The following is a 21,387-nucleotide window of genomic DNA, read 5'->3' as shown; positions in this document are numbered from 1 at the left end:
AGACAAAACAGAAAATCAAATGAAGATATTCCAGAAGATGGAACTAGGAGATCTCAAATTTTCTTTCTGTGAGCAAGCTGGTGCTCTTTAAGCCACTGTGGACGTGTAGCCCCAACAATCCCCGTTAGGCGAGGCAACAAGAGAAACTTCCCCCTTCCTCAGAGGCATGTGGGAGTTCTCCAGTAGGGTTCATTAGCCAGCAAAACTTCGGAAGCAATTGTCTAGCTGCCAAAATCACTTTAACTTCCCATAATAAAAAAAAAAAAAAAAACTGTCGAGCCCACCTAGCTTTATGAATATTAGTTTGCATGTTAGTAAACATGTATGGAGCACCAGGCCCTATCCTAGACACTTCTGCACCCTTTCATCCATTTACTTCCCATAGCTACCCCATGACATAGACACACTGTCCTCATTTTCTGTGAGGAAACAGGCCTCAGAGACCTGCTCCAAAGAGCTGAGTCTTGAATATAAATCTGCTTCTACATATGCTTTACCTACACCTATCTGCTTTAATGCAGGCCAGTTCTCCGGGCACCTGCAGGAGACATGGTTCATAGCACTCACCGTGTCTTAGACACTCATGATTCACAAAAAATGACTATAGTGAATTCTGAAAGGAAGGCTGTGTGAGGCAGCAGACCGGACCCCTCCATGGTCTCCAGACGGCTGGTAGGAGATGAGAATTGTTTGCTCACTCTCCTTTTCTTGAGCAGCCACCTCCTCCTCATTTCACAGATGCTCTGCTTAGTCCAAGTGGTTTGGATGGGGCTGGATACCTGGGCTCCTCACTCCAGGGTGGTCAGAGTTCTCAAGGGATTTTGCTAGAGCATCAATACAGGCGCTCTCTCATTTGGAGGCTGCAATCTGGAAGCGCTTGTGAGCCATCTGTCCCATCACACACAGAGAGGACCTGACCAAGAGCTTTGCAAACAACAGAGAAAGAGCCTTGATACCCTCCTTTGAGACACTGGACACACTGTAGAAGAGATCTACCACCCTCTCTGATTTCTCAGTTAGGTAAGTCAGCACATTCTTTTGTTTGCCTTTATGAAGTGGCTTTTACTTGATGAATTAATCACAGCTCAAGGTGAGGCCTTCGATCCTCCAGATTCAGAGAGTCCATTCTGTTAGAGCCTCATTAATGAGAATTCCTGCCCCAAGCAATGAGGACTTTCAATTAAATGATTGATTCACAATAAGAGAGAGAACTCTCAAAGTATTAAACATTTCCACTGACCTTACCAGCCTATTTTGTCCCTGTGGACACTGGAAACTAAATTATCTGAACTTCACCTGGTGAGCACAGCCCAGTTCTCCTGTCTGTCATCGATCCCTTTAACCCTTGACTGGGCTTGTGTATGTAAAGCTTCCCCAGCCTAAGTCTAAGACTATAAATGCCTTAAGGGCTTGGGAATGTGTCCAACTCATGGCTGGATTCCCTCGTGCCTAACACAGAGTTGGCACACAGGGACACTTACAAATGTCAAAACAAGGGCAGCCCGGATGGCCCAACGGTTTAGTGCCGCCTTCAGCCCAGGGCGTCAAGGACTCCGGGATCGAGTCCCATGTCAGGCTCCCTGCATGGAGCCTGCTTCTCCCTCTCTCTCTGCCTGTGTCTCTGCCTCTCTCTCTCTCTCTGTCTCATAAATAAACAAAATCTTAAAAAAAATGTCAAAACAAATTTCTGTTTCAGTTAGTAAAATGAAGTCCCTACTCCTAAGAGATGTAAACCACAAAGCACCTATTTGCTAAGTGGAAGCTTTCCCTGCAACTGCATAACATGATTTGACATTAGCCAAATGACCTTCCAGTAGCTAAATGAATTCCTGAGCCCACTGTCCACTGAGGGAGATTTGGTGTAGACCAGTTGGCTTAGGCACTTCAGTCTACAGTCCCCTGGGACACCGTGTCATTGCCCCAGTCCCCAGGAGCTCTGTGGACTGGTTGCCTCCACTTCACCTGCCATGGATGCTGACACCCCACACCAGCCATGGCGCACAGGATGCAGGGACTTCATTTGAATTCCCTCGTAACAAATGAAGAACAGAGGTGTACATGGGTTAAGTAGCTTGCAAATTCATATGATTATGGCTTCTAAATTGCCTAAAATAGTTCTTTCAAGGCTTGCTTTTCATTTCATTTTGAGAGCAACAACTTTCCATTTAACTTAAAAAGGGTCTGTGATGGAGTTTCACTTTAGGAATTTTTTTTTTAAATGAGCTCTATACCCAACATGAAACTTGAACTCAGAATCCTGAATCAAGAGTCACATGCTCTGCCAGTTGAGCTAGCCAGGCATCCCTCTCTTTAGGATTCCTGTCTTGGATATCTCCCTTAAGCCCTAATACTTATGTTCCCTATATGAAATTACAATAACAATGCTAACTGGATTCAGCATTTGCCTTGGACAGGTGTTCATGTTATGTAGCTCTGAAAAAATAAACGGTGGCATTCACTTGTCTGTTTTAAAATTTAGCCCAGGGATGCCCGGTGGCTCAGTGGCCTCTGCTTTCAGCTCAGGTCGTGATCCTGGGGTCTTGTGATCAAGTTCCGCATCGGGATCCCTACAGGGAGCCTGCTTCTCCCTCTGCCTATGTCTCTGCCTGTGTGTGTCTCTCATGAATAAATAAATAAAATCTTTAAAAATAAACAAATAAAAATAAAGTTTAGCCCAAATATTTTTATTTCTTTTTGAAAGTAATTGAATTAATAAATGAAGACACAAAATAATAACAATACTAATATCTGAACACATTATTTTCATTTGATCCTCTCCAACTCTCCGTCTAGACACAGATCAGCAACTGGTCATCAAAGTCAAGTGGTACACCCGGAGACCTACTGCCAGCCAGTGGTCAGGAGAATTCTGGTTTTCCCAACTTGGAGCTAACTCTCTCTCCACCTACCGGCCTGGCCTCTTCCCACACATGCTCTGTTGGCAGTCATCATTAGGTCTGGAAACATACTGATGTATTATATCACATCAACCCCAGAATTTTATGAGGCTACAGTTAGCTTGTGGTGATCCACAGTTGTTGAGTTCCTACGGAAACCAGCAGGTTAGGAGCTGTGGGGGTGCCAAGACAAGCTGACCAAAATGAGTCTCTGCCTGGGTGCCAACTCCTGTGTCCTTCATCCACTGAGGTACAATTTCACGTGGACTCTTCTCAATATACAGTCCGATAACCACAGAGTTGTGTAACTGCCACCAGTCTCATTGTCTCAAAGAAATGCCCTCATGTTCCTCTATAGTCAACTGCCAGGTTGTAGTTAGCTCCTACAGTTCTGCCTTTTCCAAAATGTCATATAAATGGAAACTTCCAGAACACAGCTTGCTGGGTCAGGCTTCTTTCACTTTGCATGATGCATTTAGGGTTCTCCCATGTTGTTCCATTACCAGTCGTTTGTTCCTTTTCATTGCTAAGTAGTATTCCATCATAGGTCATTAATCATTCTGATCAGTTAAAGACACTTGGGCTGTGGCTAGATTGCGGGATTATGAGTCAACTCATTCTAAACACTTATGAATTGGGTTTTGTGTGAATAAATACATAGGAATGAGAATGTGGAATTCATAATCCATTTTCATGCCCCCAAAGGTCTTCTGCCCTTTTTAGGACTGACTGATGCTTTCATCTCTTCTTAGTCAAATAATTAGTCAGCAGAGAGCCCACAATAGATTACATGGTTTTCCAGCAAAGGGAGGCACACCTGGAAGATCCCAGGACAGGGTGTGCTCCTTCTACCAGTGCTTTTCCTCATTCTGAGCCATCCCACATTGTTCCTCATCCCACAAGAGATGTCTGGCCTCCTCCACCTATGCCATCACTCCCCATTACAAGGATCGGCTAAAGTTCCATTCCTCGGTGAGTCTCCATTGGCTACCTCACAGCTCAGAACTCTTTCCATTCCACTCTTTCCATTCCACTCTGCATCTGTCTTCTACCAGAGCATCCTGCCTGTGATGCCTTTAGCTTGGCCTCTGACTTCTTTTGGAAAGAGCCTCTGAAATCCCTGTGGGATTTATAAGTATGGGAATATGATCTCCATTCTACGGATGTGGAAATTGAGGTGCAGGAAACTATGTGACTGAAAACAAGGTAACATTTCTGGTCGCCCACCACCACACATCTGAAGGTCTCCATCGACATTTCATTGTCTCCTCCTCTTCAAATGAGAAAACTGAGAAGAGAAACTACTTGGCCATGTCACACAGCTGGGAATGAGAAACTGGCTTTACCTGTGTGTAGGGCGAGGCTGGGCTCAGACTGCATGTAGCAAGTCTTAGAGTGGAGGGGCCTGGCTCTGTGTACCCAGGCGGCACAGCCAGTCAGCTTCCAGGCTAAATTCTGACCTGTGCTCTCCTGCTTTCGGGGCAGAGAAAGAACAAAGACTGACTGATGTTCTGGGCATGAGCAGAGGGTGCCCAGTGGTGACTGCTAGGTGTAGGAAACAGCCTTCTGCCACCCTTGGCCTTCCCTTTCACACATGCCCAGGGACAGAGCCTCCAGAGGAGCAAAAGGTAACCTGGAAACCTCAGCGTGTTAGTGGGAGATGGGGGCTCCTGAGACAGGCATGACTGCTGGAAACAGGAAGAGAAGCAGATCTCCTGGGTGACTCTCAACTTAGTGATGCCTTGGGTCTGTCACTGCATTATTGCTGTTTTGCTTCTAATCATTTTTAAAGACCCATGGTTTGCCCTAGACTGAGAATCAGTATTTCCCCACAAAATCACCCTAACTTCATGGAGGCCTGAGGCCCTTGTCAGGCCAATGAGAAGAGTGCACAGGTTTTTGCTGTCCATGAACATCTTCTCAGCCTGTAAAGAAGGCCCTGAACTATGTAGGATCCCAGGCACTGAAATACACCCTGACAAAAGTAGGCCACTAACAAGACATTTGGTGCAAGATAGACCTACTCAGAATCAAACTGTCCTCCTCTCAACAGTGGAAGCAACAGTGTTAATAATAATTCACTGAGCATTTGCTATGGGCCAGGCATTCATTACACAGACCTCCTCACGCAGCTTCTCAATTCTCATAAAAATCTCCACTTTATACAACAAAAACAGACGTTCACAGAGGTTTAACAAGACCACGGCCACCCAGCAGTAAGCAGTGCAATCAAGATTCACTCCAGGCCTTGAGCTCCAAGCCCACAAATTTAGCCAAGCACTATATGCTTTCAGTTGGGCTTCCACACCACAGTATCAGAGGGCAAGGCAGGAGCAGTAAATGGTCTCTGAAAAATACCCTAGCGTGTGTGAAGCAATACTGTATGGAAAAAAAACACTACCTTAGACGTCTTCTAATGTTGTAGATCTTTGACAATCTGGGTTTTGGCCAAGCCTGTACCTTGCTACTTGTCCTTGAGGAATGCACCCAAGCCTCTTACCTCTGTGTCAGATAGGTGAGACAAAGGATGGTCTGAAGAAATAAATTCTAAATTGAGATCTTAATATATCTCAGAAAATCTTCTTTAAGATGAGAAATTTGTCAGGGAGCAGTAGAGTTTATTATTATTAGTGAAGATCCGCTATGGAAAATTTTTAAGGGAAAACAAAAATTCCAGATAAGAAATTAGAGGAAGAAAAAAGCAAAAAGTAAAAGATTGTTTGCACCCAACACATTACTTTCCTAGCAAGTGCTTCTACCCTGGGACTCTCCAACCTCAGAAGAAGAGACAGAGGCAGTGGACAGGGCCTGCCTCAAATGGCACTGATGCTGCCAGTGTTCAGCAACTGCCACTGACAAAAATGTAGAGACAGGCCACTCACAAACTTGCCTCTGTCTCAGGCTAGGAGGGCCTGGTGGGACATAGGCAAGGTATGTGAATGGATGATTCCCAAAGTCACCTGTAGGGTAGAGAAAATCCACTCTTAGCCATTGAGCTCTCACTGCCTCCCTTCTCTTCCCAGATTCTCTTGCTGGCCACTCCCAGGCAGAGAGGGAAAGTACCAAGAGCCTTTAGAGACCACTGACCAGGTTCAAATCCTGGGTTTTCCAGCAGCTTAATTAACCTCTCTGAGACCCAGTGTTTTTATCTGAAAAATGGAGGTGATAATAATTAGGCATCTGACAAAAAACATTCATAAGAAAATCCATAATTTCATATTCAGTAAGAAAGACTAAAGCTTTCTCCCTAATATCAAACACAAGGATATCTGCTCTTGCTATTTCTATTCAACATTGTACTAGACATCCCGGCCAGGGCAATTAGATAAGAAAAAGAAAAAGAAAAAAAAAGTAACCCATATTGGAAAGGAAGAAGTAAAGCTATACGTTTGCAAATTGTAAGGAATACACACACACATATATACACACTCCAAATATTTAAGCTAATAAATGAATTCAGCAAAGTTGCAGGACACAAGGTCAATGTACAAAATTGGTTGTATTTCTACACACTAGCAGTGAACAACCCAAAAATAAAACGAAGAAAACAATTCCACCTAAAATAACATCAAAAAGATTAAAATACTTAAGATTAAATTTAACAAAAGTAGTACAAGATGTGGACACTAGAAACTATAAATATTACTGAAATAAATTGTATTTTATTTGTGCTATACTGATGATTACAGCTTTTCTATTTTATTTTACTTGTATTCTATTTTTTTATTTAAATTCAATTTGCCAACATATAGTATAACACTCAGTGCTCATCTCATCAAGTGCCCTCCTTAGTCCCTGTCACCCTGATGTAAATTTTAAAAGAAATCAATGAAATGTCATCTATATACACGAGCTGAGAGACTTCACTTAATATCATTAAGATGGCAGTTCTCCCCCAAATGATCTACTAATTTAGTGTAATCCCTATCAAAATTGTAGCTGTCTTTTTTGCAGAAATTGACAACCAGATCCTAAAATTTGTATAGAAATGCAGAGGCTCAGACTAACCAAAAAAAATTAAAAAAGAAGAACAAAGTTGGAGGATTCATACTTCCTTATTTCAAAACTTACTATGTAGTCAAGATTACTACATAACCAAGGTGATGCAGTACTGGCATAATGATAGACACTTCATCAATGAGGTAGAATTGAGTCCAGAAATAAACCCATTTATCTATGGGCAATTTATTTTCAACAAGTTTGCCAATATAATTAAGTGGAGAAAAAATCTTTTCCACAGATGATGCTGGGACAACTGGATAATCACATGCAAAAGAATAAAGTTTGACTCCTGTCTCATGCCATCTGCAAAGAGTAACTCAAATATAGGCCAAAGATCTAAATGTAACAGAGCCAAAACTATAAAACCCTTAGAAGAAAACATAGGTGTAAATGTTTATGAACTTGGATTGGGCAATGGTTCCTTAGATAAGACACCTAAAGCACAAACAACAAAAGAAAATCAAGGGGCAACTGGCTGGCTCAGTTGGTAGAGCATGTGACTCTTGATCTTGGAGTAATGAGTTCAAGCTCATGCCCAGCATAGAGCCTACTTTTTAAAAAAAAAAAAAAAAAGTAAGTTGCAGTCCATCAAAATTTGAAATATTTGTGTTTCAAAGAAAGTGAAGAAAAAAAAGTGAAATGGCAACCCAGATTTCCAGTTTCTGATATGACATATAAGGAGCTTGGAAGTCATCACTCTTGTACTAACAACGAGAAACAAAATTAATAAGTTTCTTAGACCCAAGAGCGAACTGAGGTCACAGGGCAAGCTGCTACCCCACACATTGTTGAGAGAATAACAGCATACCAGAGATGAAGCCCAAGAGCAGAAGCTCTGCAGGAAGCAGTACCAGGGTAGGAAAATTGAAACTGCAATTAATGAATTGCTGGAGGCTCAGTGTGGGCAAGTTTGAGACCAAAGCACCAGGCGTGCATTCATAGGGAAGCCCTCAAACTTTTGTGAGTTTTACCTCCAGGAGCCTTTTCAGGTTCTGACAATGAAGATCCGAGAAAAAAATCCCACAATACTTACAGAATTGGAAGGGATGTTGGGAGAAGTCATTGAGATATGACCACCAATCAACCCGGGAGCTGGAACTGGGCAATTGGAGGCTCCCCACTCCTCCCCCCTTTGGAATGTGTGTTCCAATTGCTTTCCCTGTTCCCATAAGCTGCCCCAAAGATACAGCCTTGAGATAGAAATGTGGTGTTGAGACTATCTAGGTGGTATGCATGACAGCACCCAGTTAAGACATCTACATAAACTTTAAGATTCTGGTGGATCAAGTTCAGAAATCTACTCATTTTGCAGCTGCCCAAGACAAATCTCATAAGTAGGTTTTCTTGCTTATGAAACCTGCCACCTAACAAGCTAGAGGGCTCTGCCTCTCACTTTGGTCTCTCCCTGCCTTTTATGTATTGAGGGTTGGTTTCAGATTTCACTCAGGAAGCTCCCAAAGAAGTTGCAGACTAACAGGGGAAATACATTAGAACACTCCATTTTTAATAAGGTCAGCTTTCAAGAAAAGCTATTTTACCAGAGCCTAACTGACTGAGGTTTTACCCATGCCTAGCCAATCTGGGGGAAGAGAGATAGTCAGCTGCAGCCCACTCTAGCCTTCCCATCCCACATAAGGGGACAGTGGATCTGAGAAGCTCCTGAGAAGGCCACAGCACAGGCTCACTAAAAGACTGAGACCTAATCATGAGATGAAAGAATGTTTCCCTTCCCACACATCTTACTGGGGCATCAGTAGAGCTCCTGTGTGATAAGGGGAGACAAAACCAAAAAAGAGAGAGAGAGAGAGAGAAAGGTTAGCCTCTGACAAAGCTACAGTAAACACAGCCTAACTCCTAGATGGGTAAACATAAAGCTTCACACTAATGGCCTATTTACCTCAGTTCCTTTTACCCACTATGTCATGTCAGGCATTCAACAGAAAATTACAAGGAAATCCTAAAAGACAAAAAACACTTTGAAGAGAGAGAGCAAAGATCAGAACCAGACTCAGGTATGGATGGCAGATATATGGGAATCATCAGACTATGAATTTAAAATAACTGTGATTAATATGCTAAGGGCTATAATGCAAAAAAGTAGACAACATGAAAGAATAGATGAGCAATGTAAGCAGAGAGATGGAAACTCTAAGAAAGAATTGGAAGTTAATGCTAGAAATCATAAACACTGTAAAGAAATGAAGAATGCCAGGCTTACCAACAGACTGATCACAAGAAAGAATCAGTGAACTTGAAATATCAAAACTGCTAAAACCAAAATACAAAGAGAAATACGAATAACAAAGAACAGAATATCTAAAAACTATGGGACAATTTAAAAAGGTGTAACACATGCATAATGGAAATACAAGAAGAAAAAAGAAAGGAACAGAAGAAATATTTGAAGTAATAATGACTGAGAATTCTCCGAAATTAATGACAGACACCAAACTACTGATCTGGAGGCTCAGAAAATGCCAAACAAGATAAATACAAAAAAAAAAAAAAATCTATACCTAGGCATATCTTATTCAAACTGCTAAAAATCAAAGACAAAGAGAAAATCTTGAAAGAGACAGAGGGAAAAAACACCTTATCAATAGAGGAGAAATGATAAGAAATATATCAGACCTCTTTTCAGAAACCATGGAAGCAAAAGGACAGTAGTGTGAAATATTTAAGGCCTTTAAAAAAAAAAAGAAAAGAAAACCTACCAACCTAGAATTCTGTACTAGAAAAATTATCTTTAAAAAGTGAAAGAGAGGGACACTGAGTGGCTCAGCGGTTGAGTGTCTGCCTTTGGCCCAGGGCGTGATCCTGGAGACCCGGGATCGAATCCCACATCGGGCTCCCGGTGCATGGAACCTGCTTCTCCCTCTGCCTATGTCTCTGCCTCTCTCTCTCTCTCTCTCTCTCTCTCTCTCTCTCTCTCTGTGACTATCATAAATAAATAAATAAAAATAAATAAATAAATAAAAAAATAAATAAATGGAAAGAGAAAGACTTTCAGACAAATAAAAATCAGAGAATTTGTCACCAACTGTCTACTTTGTAAGAAACATCAAACAAAATTCTTCTTTGGGAAGAAAATGATGTAAGTCAGGAATCTGTATCTACATAAAGGAAGAGTATTAAAAAAGGAATAAATGGGGGCACTGGGTGGCTCAGTTGGGTGTCTGCCTTCAGTTCAGGTCATGATCTCAGAGTTTTGGGATCGAGCCCCACAGCAGGCTCTCTGCTCAGCAGGGAGTCTGCTTCTCCTCTTCTTTTCCCTCTGCCCCTAATCCTGCTTATGCTCATGCTATCTCTCTCTCTCTCTCTTACTCTCACTCTCATAAATAAATAAATACTTTTATTAAAAAAAAAAGAAAATAAATGAAGATAAAGTAAAATATTTTGTTTGTATTATTCTTATTGATCTAATAGATAAGTTTGTTCAAAAAAATAGCAACAAAATATCCAGTGACAACAGTTTATAGAGAAGTGAAATAAATGGCAGCAATGCTGTAAGGGACAGGAGGGAGGATTTAGGAATCCTCAGTACTAGCACTACCTGTGAATTGGTATAGTGTTATTTGAAAAAAGACTTGAATTAGTTGCAAATGTATTTTGCAAATTCAAATACAACCACTACAAAAAGTAAACAAAGAAATATAATTGATGCGCTAAGAAAGCAGAGAACGTGGAATTCTATAAAATGCTCAATTAAAACCAGGAAAGGTAGAAAAAGAAACAAAGAACAGGACAAGGAATAGAAAATGATAACAAATATGGTAAAACAGTAATCCAACCATAGCAATAATCACTTAAACATCAGTTAAAAGACAGGAACATCAGAGTGGATAAAAAGTCAAGCCCAACTATCTATTGTCCACAAAAAAAAAAAAAAAAAAAAAAACACTTCACTTTAAATATAGGTAGATTTGAAAGAAAGGCAAGGGAGAAACAAGAAGGAAAAAAAGAAAGAAAAAAAGAAATAAAGAAAGAAAGAAAGAAAGAAAGAAAGAAAGAAAGAAAGAAAGAAAGAAAGGCATTCATTTTGGAGAAAAGAATTCAGGGGTACCTGGGTAGCATAGTTGGTTAAGCATAGGACTGCTGGTTTCAGCTCAGGTCATGATCTCAGAGTAGTGGGATTGAACCCCATGTCATGCTCCATACACAGCACAGAGCCTGCTGGAGATTCTCTCTCCCTCTGCCCCTCATATTCATGTTTTCTCTCTATAAAATAAATAAATGAATCTTAAGAAAACAGTTCAGGTCAAGGAAAAGTTATCAGGAATAAAGAGAGACATTACATAATAATAAAGGGATCAGTTCCCCAAGAAGACAATTATCCTTACTATGTATGTGCCTAACAACAGAGCATAAAAATACATGAGGCAAAAACTGATAGAACTGCAAGGAACAATAGATGAATTGACTATTAATCAGTAACTGACAGATCCATCAGGCAGAAAATCAGTAGAGACATAGTTGAAGTGAACAGTACCATAAATCAAACTGCATCTAATTGACATCAATAGACGACTACATCCAACAAAAGCAGAAAATATATTTTTTCAAGCTTATACAGAATATTTACCAATATAGACATATTCTGGGCTGTAAAACACATCTTAATAAGTTCAGAAGAATGAAAATTATACAAAGTATGCCATCAAACCACAACAGAATTAACTTAGAAATGGGTACCAGAATAATATCTATAAATCCCAAATACTTGGAGATTAAACAACATACTTCTAAATAATTCATGAACCAAAGTAGTCTCAAGATAAATTTCAAACTAAATGAAAATAAACATACAACTCATCAAAAGTTGTGGGACGGATGCATTGAAAGTAGTGCTTAGAAGGAAATGTATAGCATTGAATTCACATGTTAGGAAAGAAAGAAGATTTAAAATCAATACTCTAAGGATAACTCAGAGTATTGATTTTAAATCCATCTAGTTACCTTGGGAAACTGGAAAAGAAGAGCACATTAAATCCAAAACAAGCAAAGCACATTAAATCCAAAGCAAGCAGAAAAAAATAAATAGAAAAATTAGAGCAGAGGAATGCCTGACTGGCTCAGTTGGTAGAGCATCTGAGTCTTCATCTCAGGGTCATGAGTTTGAGTCCCACATTGGGTGGAGAGATCACTAAAAAAAACCAAAAACAAAATCAAAAACAAAAACAGAGCAGAAATTAATGCAATCGAAAACAGGAAATCAATAGAGAAAGAAACAAAACCAAAAGCTTTGGAAAGATCAATAAAATTGATAAACCTCTAGTCATGTTGACTAATAAGCAGGAAAAAGATAAATTATTAATATCAGAAATAAAAGAGGAACTATCACATCAAAAGGATAATAAAGGAGTATTATGAACAATTCTATGCCTATAAACTTGATAGCCTGGATGAAATGGACCGATTTCTTTTTTTTTTTTTAAAGAGAAAGATGAAGATTTTATTTATTTATTTATTTATTCACGAGAGACACACAGAGAGAGAGAGAGGCAGAGAAGACACAGGCAGAGGGAGAAGCAGGCTCCATGCAGGGAGCCTGACGTGGCACTCGATCCGGGTCTCCAGGATCAGGCCCTGGGCAGAAGGCAGCACTAAACTGCTGAGCCACTGGGGCTGCCCAAATGGACCGATTTCTTGAAAGACACAATCTACCAAACTCACACAAGGAGAAATAGATAACCTAAAGATAACTATATCTATTAAACAAATTGAATCAATAATTAATAACTTTCAAAAACAGAAAGGAACAGGCCCGGATGGATTCACTGGTGCATTCTACCAAACATTAAAGAAGAAATTATACTAATTTTTTACAATCTCTTCTAGAAAAAAGAAACAGAAGGAATACTTTCTAACTAATTCTATGGGACCAGTATTACTCTATATAAAAAACAGAAAAAGTCATTACAAGAAAGGAAAACCACAGACCAATATCTGTCATGAACATAAGAAGCAAATATCTTAACAAAATATTAATAAATTGATTCCAACCATGTATAAGAGAATTACACATCAAAATCAAGTGGGAATGATTCCACATATATACAGCTGGTTCAAGATTTGAAAATCAATTAATGCAATCCATCACATCAATAGGCTAAAGAAGAAAAATCATGATCATATCAATAGAAACAAAAAGCATAGGACAAAATCCAACACCCATTCATGATAAAAACTCTCAACAAACTGGGATAGAGGGAAAATTCCTCAGTTTAATAAAGGACATCCACAGATAACATCATATTTAATAGTGAGAAACCAAATGTTTTCCTGCTAAGATCAGGAATAAGGGAAGGATGTCTGTTCTCACCACACCTGTTCAACGTCATACTAGAAATCCATGCTAATGCAATATGGTAAGAAAAGGAAATAAAATATACACAGATTAGGTAGAAAGAAATAAAACCATCTTTGTTTGCAGATGACATGATTATCCATGTAGAAAATCCCAAAGGATCAAAAAAAACCTCATAGAATGAATAAGCAATTACAGTAAGGTTGCAAGATACAAAATTAATATATACATCAGTTGTTTTTTTATATACTAGCAATGAACAGTTGGAAATTGAAAATATTGAAAACCTATGTGAAGTGGATAACTTCCTATGAAAATACAGTTCATCAAAAGTGACTCCATTAGAAGTAGACAGTTTAAACTGACTGATTTCTGTAGAAGTAGAAAAAATTATCCAATTATCCAGGAATTTCCACATTAAAAAAGAACTAAGTCCTCAAAGTTTCACAGGGTTATTTTACCAAATCTTCAAAGACTAGAGAGTTAGTGTTTTACAAATTTTTCCAGAGCATTGAAAATGAAGGAAAATTTCTTAACTCTTTTTATAAAAGAGGAATATTACCAAAGCCTGATTAAGATAGTAAAAAAGATTACAAAAATCATTCATGAATATTCATGAAAACATTCTAAATAAAATACTAGTGAGCAGAATCCAACACGATATTATGAAAATGATGCAACATAACCAAGTGGGATTTATTCCAGGAATACAAGGTTGATTAAATATCAATAAATGAATACATCATATTTATAGATCTAAGGAGAAAAATCACGTTTATTTCCACAGATGCTGAAAAACCTCTAATAAAAATTATCACCCCAAATTCATTAAAAGTACTCAAAATAGGGATGCCTGGGTTGCTCAGCGGTTGAGTGTCTGCCTTTGGCTCAGGGCATGGTCCTGGGATCCGGGATCAAGTCCCAAATCGGGACTCCCTTGGGGGAGCCTGCTTCTCCCTCTGTTCTTTGCCTCCCTCTCTCTCTGGGTCTCTCATGAATAAATAAATGAAATCTTTTAAAAAATAAAAAAAAAATTTAAAAAGCACTCAAAATAGAGACTGATGGAAATCGATACACATGCATGTGTATACACACGTACACACACATACACACAACTTGTGTGCTACAACTAGCATCTCATTTAATGGAAAAATACTGGGGAACTTTCCGTTAAGATCAGAAACAACGCAAGTTTGCCCTCCATCTCCACTGCTATTCAACATTATCCCGGTGATACTAGCCAGTAAGACAAGAGACTCAATTACAGACATGAGATTTGTTAAAGAAAAAGTAAAATTATATCTATTTTGCAGATGATATGAATGTACAGACTAAACCCTAGGGAACCAGTGAAACTACTATTTCAATAAATTAGCAGGCTATCAAGTTAGCATATAGAAATCAATAGCCTTCAATTTATACAAACAATAAGCAGTAAGAATATATAATACAGAAAATCCCACTTATATGACAAGAAAGTAAATTATTAGGAGTAAATATAATATGAAATATTTAAAAACTACATGAAGAAAAATTTTTAAGTATGAATGTAGACTTGAACAAATGGAGAGACATTTCTTGTTCTTGAATAAAATGACTCAGTATTATAAAAATGCCAGGTCTCCCTAAATTAGTTTATAAATTTAATGCAATCCCAAGAAAGATGCTAATAAGTTTTTTAATGAAACTATACAAGTTGATGCTAAATTTCTTTCATATGAAAGAATAAATATGTAATTCAAGAATAGCAAGGAAAACACTAATAGGAAAAGATATAAGGTGACTAGCCCTATAAATCATTAAAACATGCTACAACATTTCTATAATTAGAAAAGTGCAGTGCTAACACATGGACAGGCAAGTCTGTCATACTACCAAGCCTATCATGGAATAATTAGAAGTAATTTCAAGTACATATGAAGCTTTAGTATATCATAAAGGTAGCAACTCAAATCTCTAAGGCAAAAATGGACTTTTGTAATAAATGATGTTGGCACAAAAGATGTTGGAACAAAAAAATAACATTGAACTTTACCCCACATCAAATTCAAGAATAAACTCCAAATGATCAGGATCTAAAGGTAAACTGAATCCATATAAGTATTAGGAGGAAACAAGATAAATTTCTCCTTATCCAGCCTATGGGGAAAGTCTTTCTACGATTCGAAATCCACTAAAAGGTTGATAAATTTGCTTAAAACAAAGAAACTGTGGTTTTGCATGGCAAATGTCACCATAAACAAAGTCATAAGACCATCAACACCCTGGGAAAAAATATTTGCAACATATATTGCAATGCAAGGACCAATATGCCAATATATAAGTAACTTAAAAATTGAGAGGAAAGAAGGGGAGGCGAACAAAGAAAAACTGGCAAAAGATAGGAATGGGCAATTTAAAAAATAATATGTGAAAATGAAAAGATTTTCAACCTCACTCATAAAAGAAAAGCAAATTAAAGCTACACTAAAGTATCATTTCTCACCTATCACATTGGCAAAATTTTAAAATTATAATACATTCTGATGGCGAGGCAATGGATAAACAAGCATCTCATACACTGCTGAAGGGAAGGAGAATTAGTACAACCACCATAAAAGGTAATTTGTGAAATCCAACAAAACTACACTTGCATTTACCTTCTGAATTAGCGATCCCATTTCTAGGAATTCATTCTGAAGATATACTTTCAACAATAAGAAAATACATTGCACGATGTTTACTATTGAAACATTATTTGTAGCTGAAGAATATCATCAGTAATCTAAATGCCAAATACAGGACAGCGGGCAGCCCGGGTGGCTCAGGGGTTTGGCACTGCCTTCAGCCCAGGGTGTGATCCTGGAGACCCGGGATCGAGTCCCACATCGAGCTCCCTGAATGGAGCCTGCTGCTCTCTCTGCCTCTCTCTCTCTCTGTGTGTGTGTCTCTCATGAATAAATTAATAAAATCTTAAAAAAAAAAATACAGGACAGCTGCTTTAGTCTGCTCTGGCTGCTGTAACAAAATACCGTAGACAGTTCTAAAAGTTGGAAGGGCCAAGACCACAGCACCAGCAGATTGGATGTCTGGTGGGGACTCACTTGCTGGCTTGCAGATGGCAGTTTCTTCTTTATGTGCTCACAAAGCCTTTCCTCTGTGCAAGCGTGTGGAGAGAGGAAGAGAACTCTTGTGTTTCTTGCTCTTATAAGAGTGCCGATCCCATTATGGGGACTCCACCCATGTCTAAATCTAATCACCTCCAAAAAGTCCCACCTTGTAATACCATCACAGTGGGGGTTAGGACTTCCATGTATGCATTTTGAGAGGACACAAACATTTAGTCTATAGTAACAGTGGCTAAATGAACATGGTACCTTCACACAATAGGCTACTGTCACTTGTTTAAACAAGGGGAGGATCTCTATGAATTGATATGATTTTCCAGAATTTATTAAGTTATAAAAACAAAAAAGCAAGGGCACCTGATTGGCTTGGTCAATAAAGCATGTGACTCTTGATCTCAGGGTCATGACTTCAAGCCTTGAATTGGGTGTAGAGATTACTTAAATAAAAATTTTATTTTTTTAAAGATTTTATTTATTTGAGAGTGAGGAGAGAGAGAGAGAGCATGGGCAGAGTGAGGGGCAGAGGGAGAGGCAGACTCCCCCACTGAGTAGGGAGTTGCATGTGGGACTGAATTCTGGACCCTGGGATCATGACCTGAGCTGAAAGCAGATGCTTAACCATCTGAGCCACCCAGGTGCCCCTTAAATAAAAACTTTAAAAAGCAAAATGCAAAGGATGATCTGCAGTATACTACCTGTGGTATAAGAAAGAAGAAACAATAATAATGAGGAAAAAAAAGAAAATACACATGTATTACTCATTTGAGCAGAAGGAAACACATAAACTATAAGCTTCGATGGATGCCAATTGGGCATGTCAGGAAATGGATGGAAAAGAAAGGAAATTGAGGGGGGAGTATAAGAAAGTCACTTCTCTGAATGTAATTTTTTTTTTTTAAGATTTTATTTATTTGTCCATGAGAGACACAGAGAGAGAGAGGCAGAGACACAGGCAGAGGGAGAAGCAGGCTCCATGCAGGGAGCCCGACATGGGACTCGATCCCAGGACTCCAGGATAAGGCCCCAGGCCAAAAGCGTCGCCAAACTGCTGAGCCACCCGGGCTGTGCATCTGAATGTGCAGACTTCTGGAATCATGTTAGTGTTTCACATATTAAAAAAGTAAAATCTACAAGGAGGGGAAAAATTTAATACAAACTAAAATTTAACACCACTAACAAAGTAACTCCAAATGAGTCAAACTGCTTATCCAATGAATAACATAACCACACTGAAAGGGGGGGTTGGGGAAAGAACCCAAATTATGTTAGAACACAGTATTGGGATGTATACCCTCAGGCTAAACCCCCAAACATCCCTGAACAAACACCAAACTCTAATTAATAGGCTTCTCTTCTACTGAGGCAAAGATTAACATCTCTGGAACTACTTTATGTACATTCTAGAAATGAGAAAATAGGAAAATAAACTGTGTAAAATGGGAATTGGTTTTCTTACTGTCAGAAAAAGGAACTGTAAATATGAGAGATGAACCTGTGTGTTGAACTGGAATTATAGGTATCAATGTGCATTCATGGGGAGATAAGTAGGTAGGAGGAAGGAAGGAAGGAAGGAAGGAAGGAAGGAAGGAAGGAAGGAAGGAAGGAAGGGAGAGAGGGAGGAAGGGAAGGAGGGAGGGAGGGAGGGAGGAAAGAAAAGAGGGTTTTTTAATGCTATTGAAATTGTATTTTTGTTTCAATTTCCTGTTTGTTTCTAGTTTATAAAAAACATAATTGATTTTTTAAAAAATTTTTATTTATTTGAGAGAGGGAAACAGAGAGAGTACAAGCATGGGTGGGGGAGGGGCAGAGGGAAAAGGAGAAGCCGACTCCCTGCTGACAGGGAGCCAGACATAAGGCTTTTATCCCAGGACCCTGGGATCATGACCTGAGCTGAAGGCAGATGCTTAACTGACTAAGCCACCCAAGCACACCATGTAATTGATTTTTATAGATTGATATTATATCCTGCAATAATGCTAAATTCACTGATAGCCCTAGGAGTTTTTTCTGTAGGTTCTATGAGATTTTTTTTTTTTTTTAATTTTTTTTTATTTATGATAGTCACACACAGAGAGAGAGAGAGGCAGAGACACAGGCAGAGGGAGAAGCAGGCTCCATGCACTGGGAGCCCGATGTGGGATTCAATCCCGGGTCTCCAGGATCGCGCCCTGGGCCAAAGACAGGCGCTAAACCGCTGCGCCACCCAGGGATCCCAGGTTCTATGAGATTTTTTTATATAATTATGTCATCTGCAAATTTAGTTTTATTCCTTCCTGTCCAATCTGTATGACTTTTACTTTTTTTTTTCTTATCTTATTGCACTTGTTAGAGCCTCTAGTACAATGTCAAATAGAAGTAGTGAAGATGGACATACTTGCCTTGTCTCTGATCTTAGCAGGAAAGCATTCAGTCTTTCAAAATTATGTATGTATGATGTTAGCTGTGGGGTTTTTGTAGGTTCCCTTTATCAGTTTTAAAAAGTTTTCATCTATTCTTGATTTCCTGAGAATTTTTATCAAGAAAAGGATGTTGGATTTTGTCAAATGTTTTCTTGGTATCTTTTGAGATAATCAGATGGCTTTTTCAATGTGGGAAATAACATTAATTTTCAAATATAAACTTAACTTTGCAATCTTGGGATAAAATCCATTTAGTCCTGATACATTTAGATTCAATTTGCTAAAATTTCTTAAGAATTTTTGCAAGTAAAAAAAAAAAAAAAGAATTTTTGCAGGTATATTTATGAAGGATATTGGTCTGTAGTTTTTGTTTCCTTGAACTGTTTTTATTATCAGTAATAAAAAGCAATGCTCTCTTCATAGAATGATTTTGCGGGGGGAGTGTCATTCATAATATTCACTTATCTTTTAAATATCTGTAGAATTTGTAGTGTTGTCCTCTCTCTTATTCCTGATATTGGTAATTTGCCTTTTTTTTTTTTTTTTCTAATCAGTCTGGCTAAAAGTTTATTAATTTTATTGATTTTTTTCAAAGAATGAGTTTTCAATTTTGTTGGTTTTCTGTACTGTGTTCTGTTTCCCATCTCATGGATTTTCTGCCTTTTAAAAAAAACTCTCTGTTGCTTGCTTTGTGTTTTAATTGCTCTTTCTTTTCTAGTTTTTAAATTATTTATTCATGAAAGACAGAGAGAGAGAGAGAGAGAGAAGTAGAGACAGAGGCAGAGGGAGAAACAGGCTCCATGCATGGAGCCCAATGTGGGGCTGGATCCCAGGTCTCCAGGATCATGCCCTGAGCCAAAGGCAGACGCTCAACTGCTGAGTCATCCAGGTGTCCCTCTCCTCTCGTTTCTTAAACTGGAAGCTGAGTTCATTAATTTAAACTCATCCTTCATTCCTATTAGTTTTTTTTTTTTTTTTTTTTTTAACTCATGAGAGATACAGAGCGAGAGAGAAGCAGAGACACAGGCAGAGGGAGAAGCAGGCTCCATGCCGGGGAGCCCGACTTGGGACTCGATCCCGGGTCTCCAGGATCACGCCGTGGGCTGCAGGCGGCGCTAAACCGCTGCGCCACCGGGGCTGCCCAATTCCTATTATAGTTTAATGCTCTACATTTCCCTCTAAGAACTAGATTGGCTGCATGTCCCAATTTTTGATATGCTGGTTTTTGTTCTATGTTCTTTTATGTCATGGTAAGCTAGGTGTAGCTACAAAAGAAGACACAGGAGAAGTTCAGGAAAAAAAAGTTTATTATATTCACAGGTCCTAGAAACACAAGGCAGGGCACACCAGGCCACACAGGGCCACTTGGGGAAGCCTCAGGGTGGTCAGCAGGCAGATGGCAGGGGTGTAGTGGGGGAGCTCGGGCCAGAACCTTTACTGGAGTTTCTGTAGGACAAGCAAGGCAAGGCAGGATAAACACTTCAGGGTTGGCTAGCTTAAATAATTTCAGCAGGCTCTGAACTAGAGGGATGGTCCCTAGCCTGTAATGATTAATATTGCTCTTAGGGTGTATGGGCCAGATAGAGGAAGGATGGCTCTGGATTGGTTAGTTTGCAGATCAAAGACATGCTCCTGGCTGGACCTTTTGCTGCTCAAGAGCTTGCTAGCCCTATTAGGGTCCGTCTTTCCCCAGGCAGAAAGGTTAAGATACCAAAACATTGTAATATGCAGAAACAAAAAAATATAAACAACACGGTTTTCATTTTCACTCAATTCAGAAATATTAAGTTCCCATTGAGGTTTCTAATTTAGACTTGTGCTACTCAGTGTTAAAATATTTGGGGATTTCCTAGAGATCAGAGATCTTTCTTTTATTGATTTTAAGCTAATTTCCATTGTGATCACAGAACATAGTCAGTATGACTTGAATCCTTTTGAATTTATTGGGACCTGCCATATGGCACAGAATTGAATCTGTCTGAGCAAATGATCTGTACTTGAAAAGAATATGTATTCTGCTGTTGGTGGGTGGTATTCTAGAAGCGTCAATTAGGTTAGGTTGGTGGATAGTGTTATCTTCTGTGTCTTAACTGATTTTTGGTCTACTTACTCTATCGATTATTGAGAGGAAGGTATTAAAATCTCTGAATATAATTGTAAATTTGTCCTATTCCTTCGTGTAGGTCTACCAGTTTTTGTTTCATGTATTTTTAAACTGTTACTGGGGACATAAATATTTATAGAGTTATTCCTTCCTTATGAACTGACTTCTTTATCATTATAAAATGATCCTCTTTATCTGGGGTAATATTCTATGTTCTGAAATCTACTTGACCCAATATTAGTATAATTACTCCAGCTTTCTTTTTCTTAGTGTGAGGGTAGTATATATTCTTCCATTCTTTTATTTTTAACCTATTTGCATCCTAATATTTCATCATGCAGGCAGCCTAATTTGGTTCTTACTTTCAGAATCTGACAACTGCTACCTTTTAATTGAGGGTGTTCAGACTGTTTCCTATTTATTCTCAGTCTTTCCCATCTGCTTCTATTTCCTTTTTTCATCTTTTTTTAGAGTCCAGTAGTTTTTATGATTCCATCTTATCTCCTATGTTGGCTTATTAGCCATAAATTCTTTGCTGTGCTATTTTAGTGGTTGCTTCAGAGGTTGCTTT

The 21,387-nt window shown here is 38.8% G+C and overlaps 1 protein-coding gene across 1 annotated transcript in view; it reads right to left on the bottom strand.

The window, feature by feature from the left end:
• Window positions 1-20,001: 20,001 nt before the first annotated feature.
• ERCC3 (ERCC excision repair 3, TFIIH core complex helicase subunit) overlaps window positions 20,002-21,387 on the bottom strand; it is a 33,247-nt gene continuing 31,861 nt past the window's right edge. The window contains exon 16 of the mRNA XM_041739689.1: window positions 20,002-20,158. The gene's annotated coding sequence lies outside the window, so the exon portion shown is untranslated. The remainder of the gene's footprint in view (window positions 20,159-21,387) is intronic.

Source organism: Vulpes lagopus, chromosome 24 (genome assembly GCF_018345385.1).
Source record: "Vulpes lagopus strain Blue_001 chromosome 24, ASM1834538v1, whole genome shotgun sequence".
Lineage (NCBI taxonomy): Eukaryota > Metazoa > Chordata > Mammalia > Carnivora > Canidae > Vulpes > Vulpes lagopus.
This window is presented reverse-complemented; position numbering and strand designations above follow the sequence as displayed.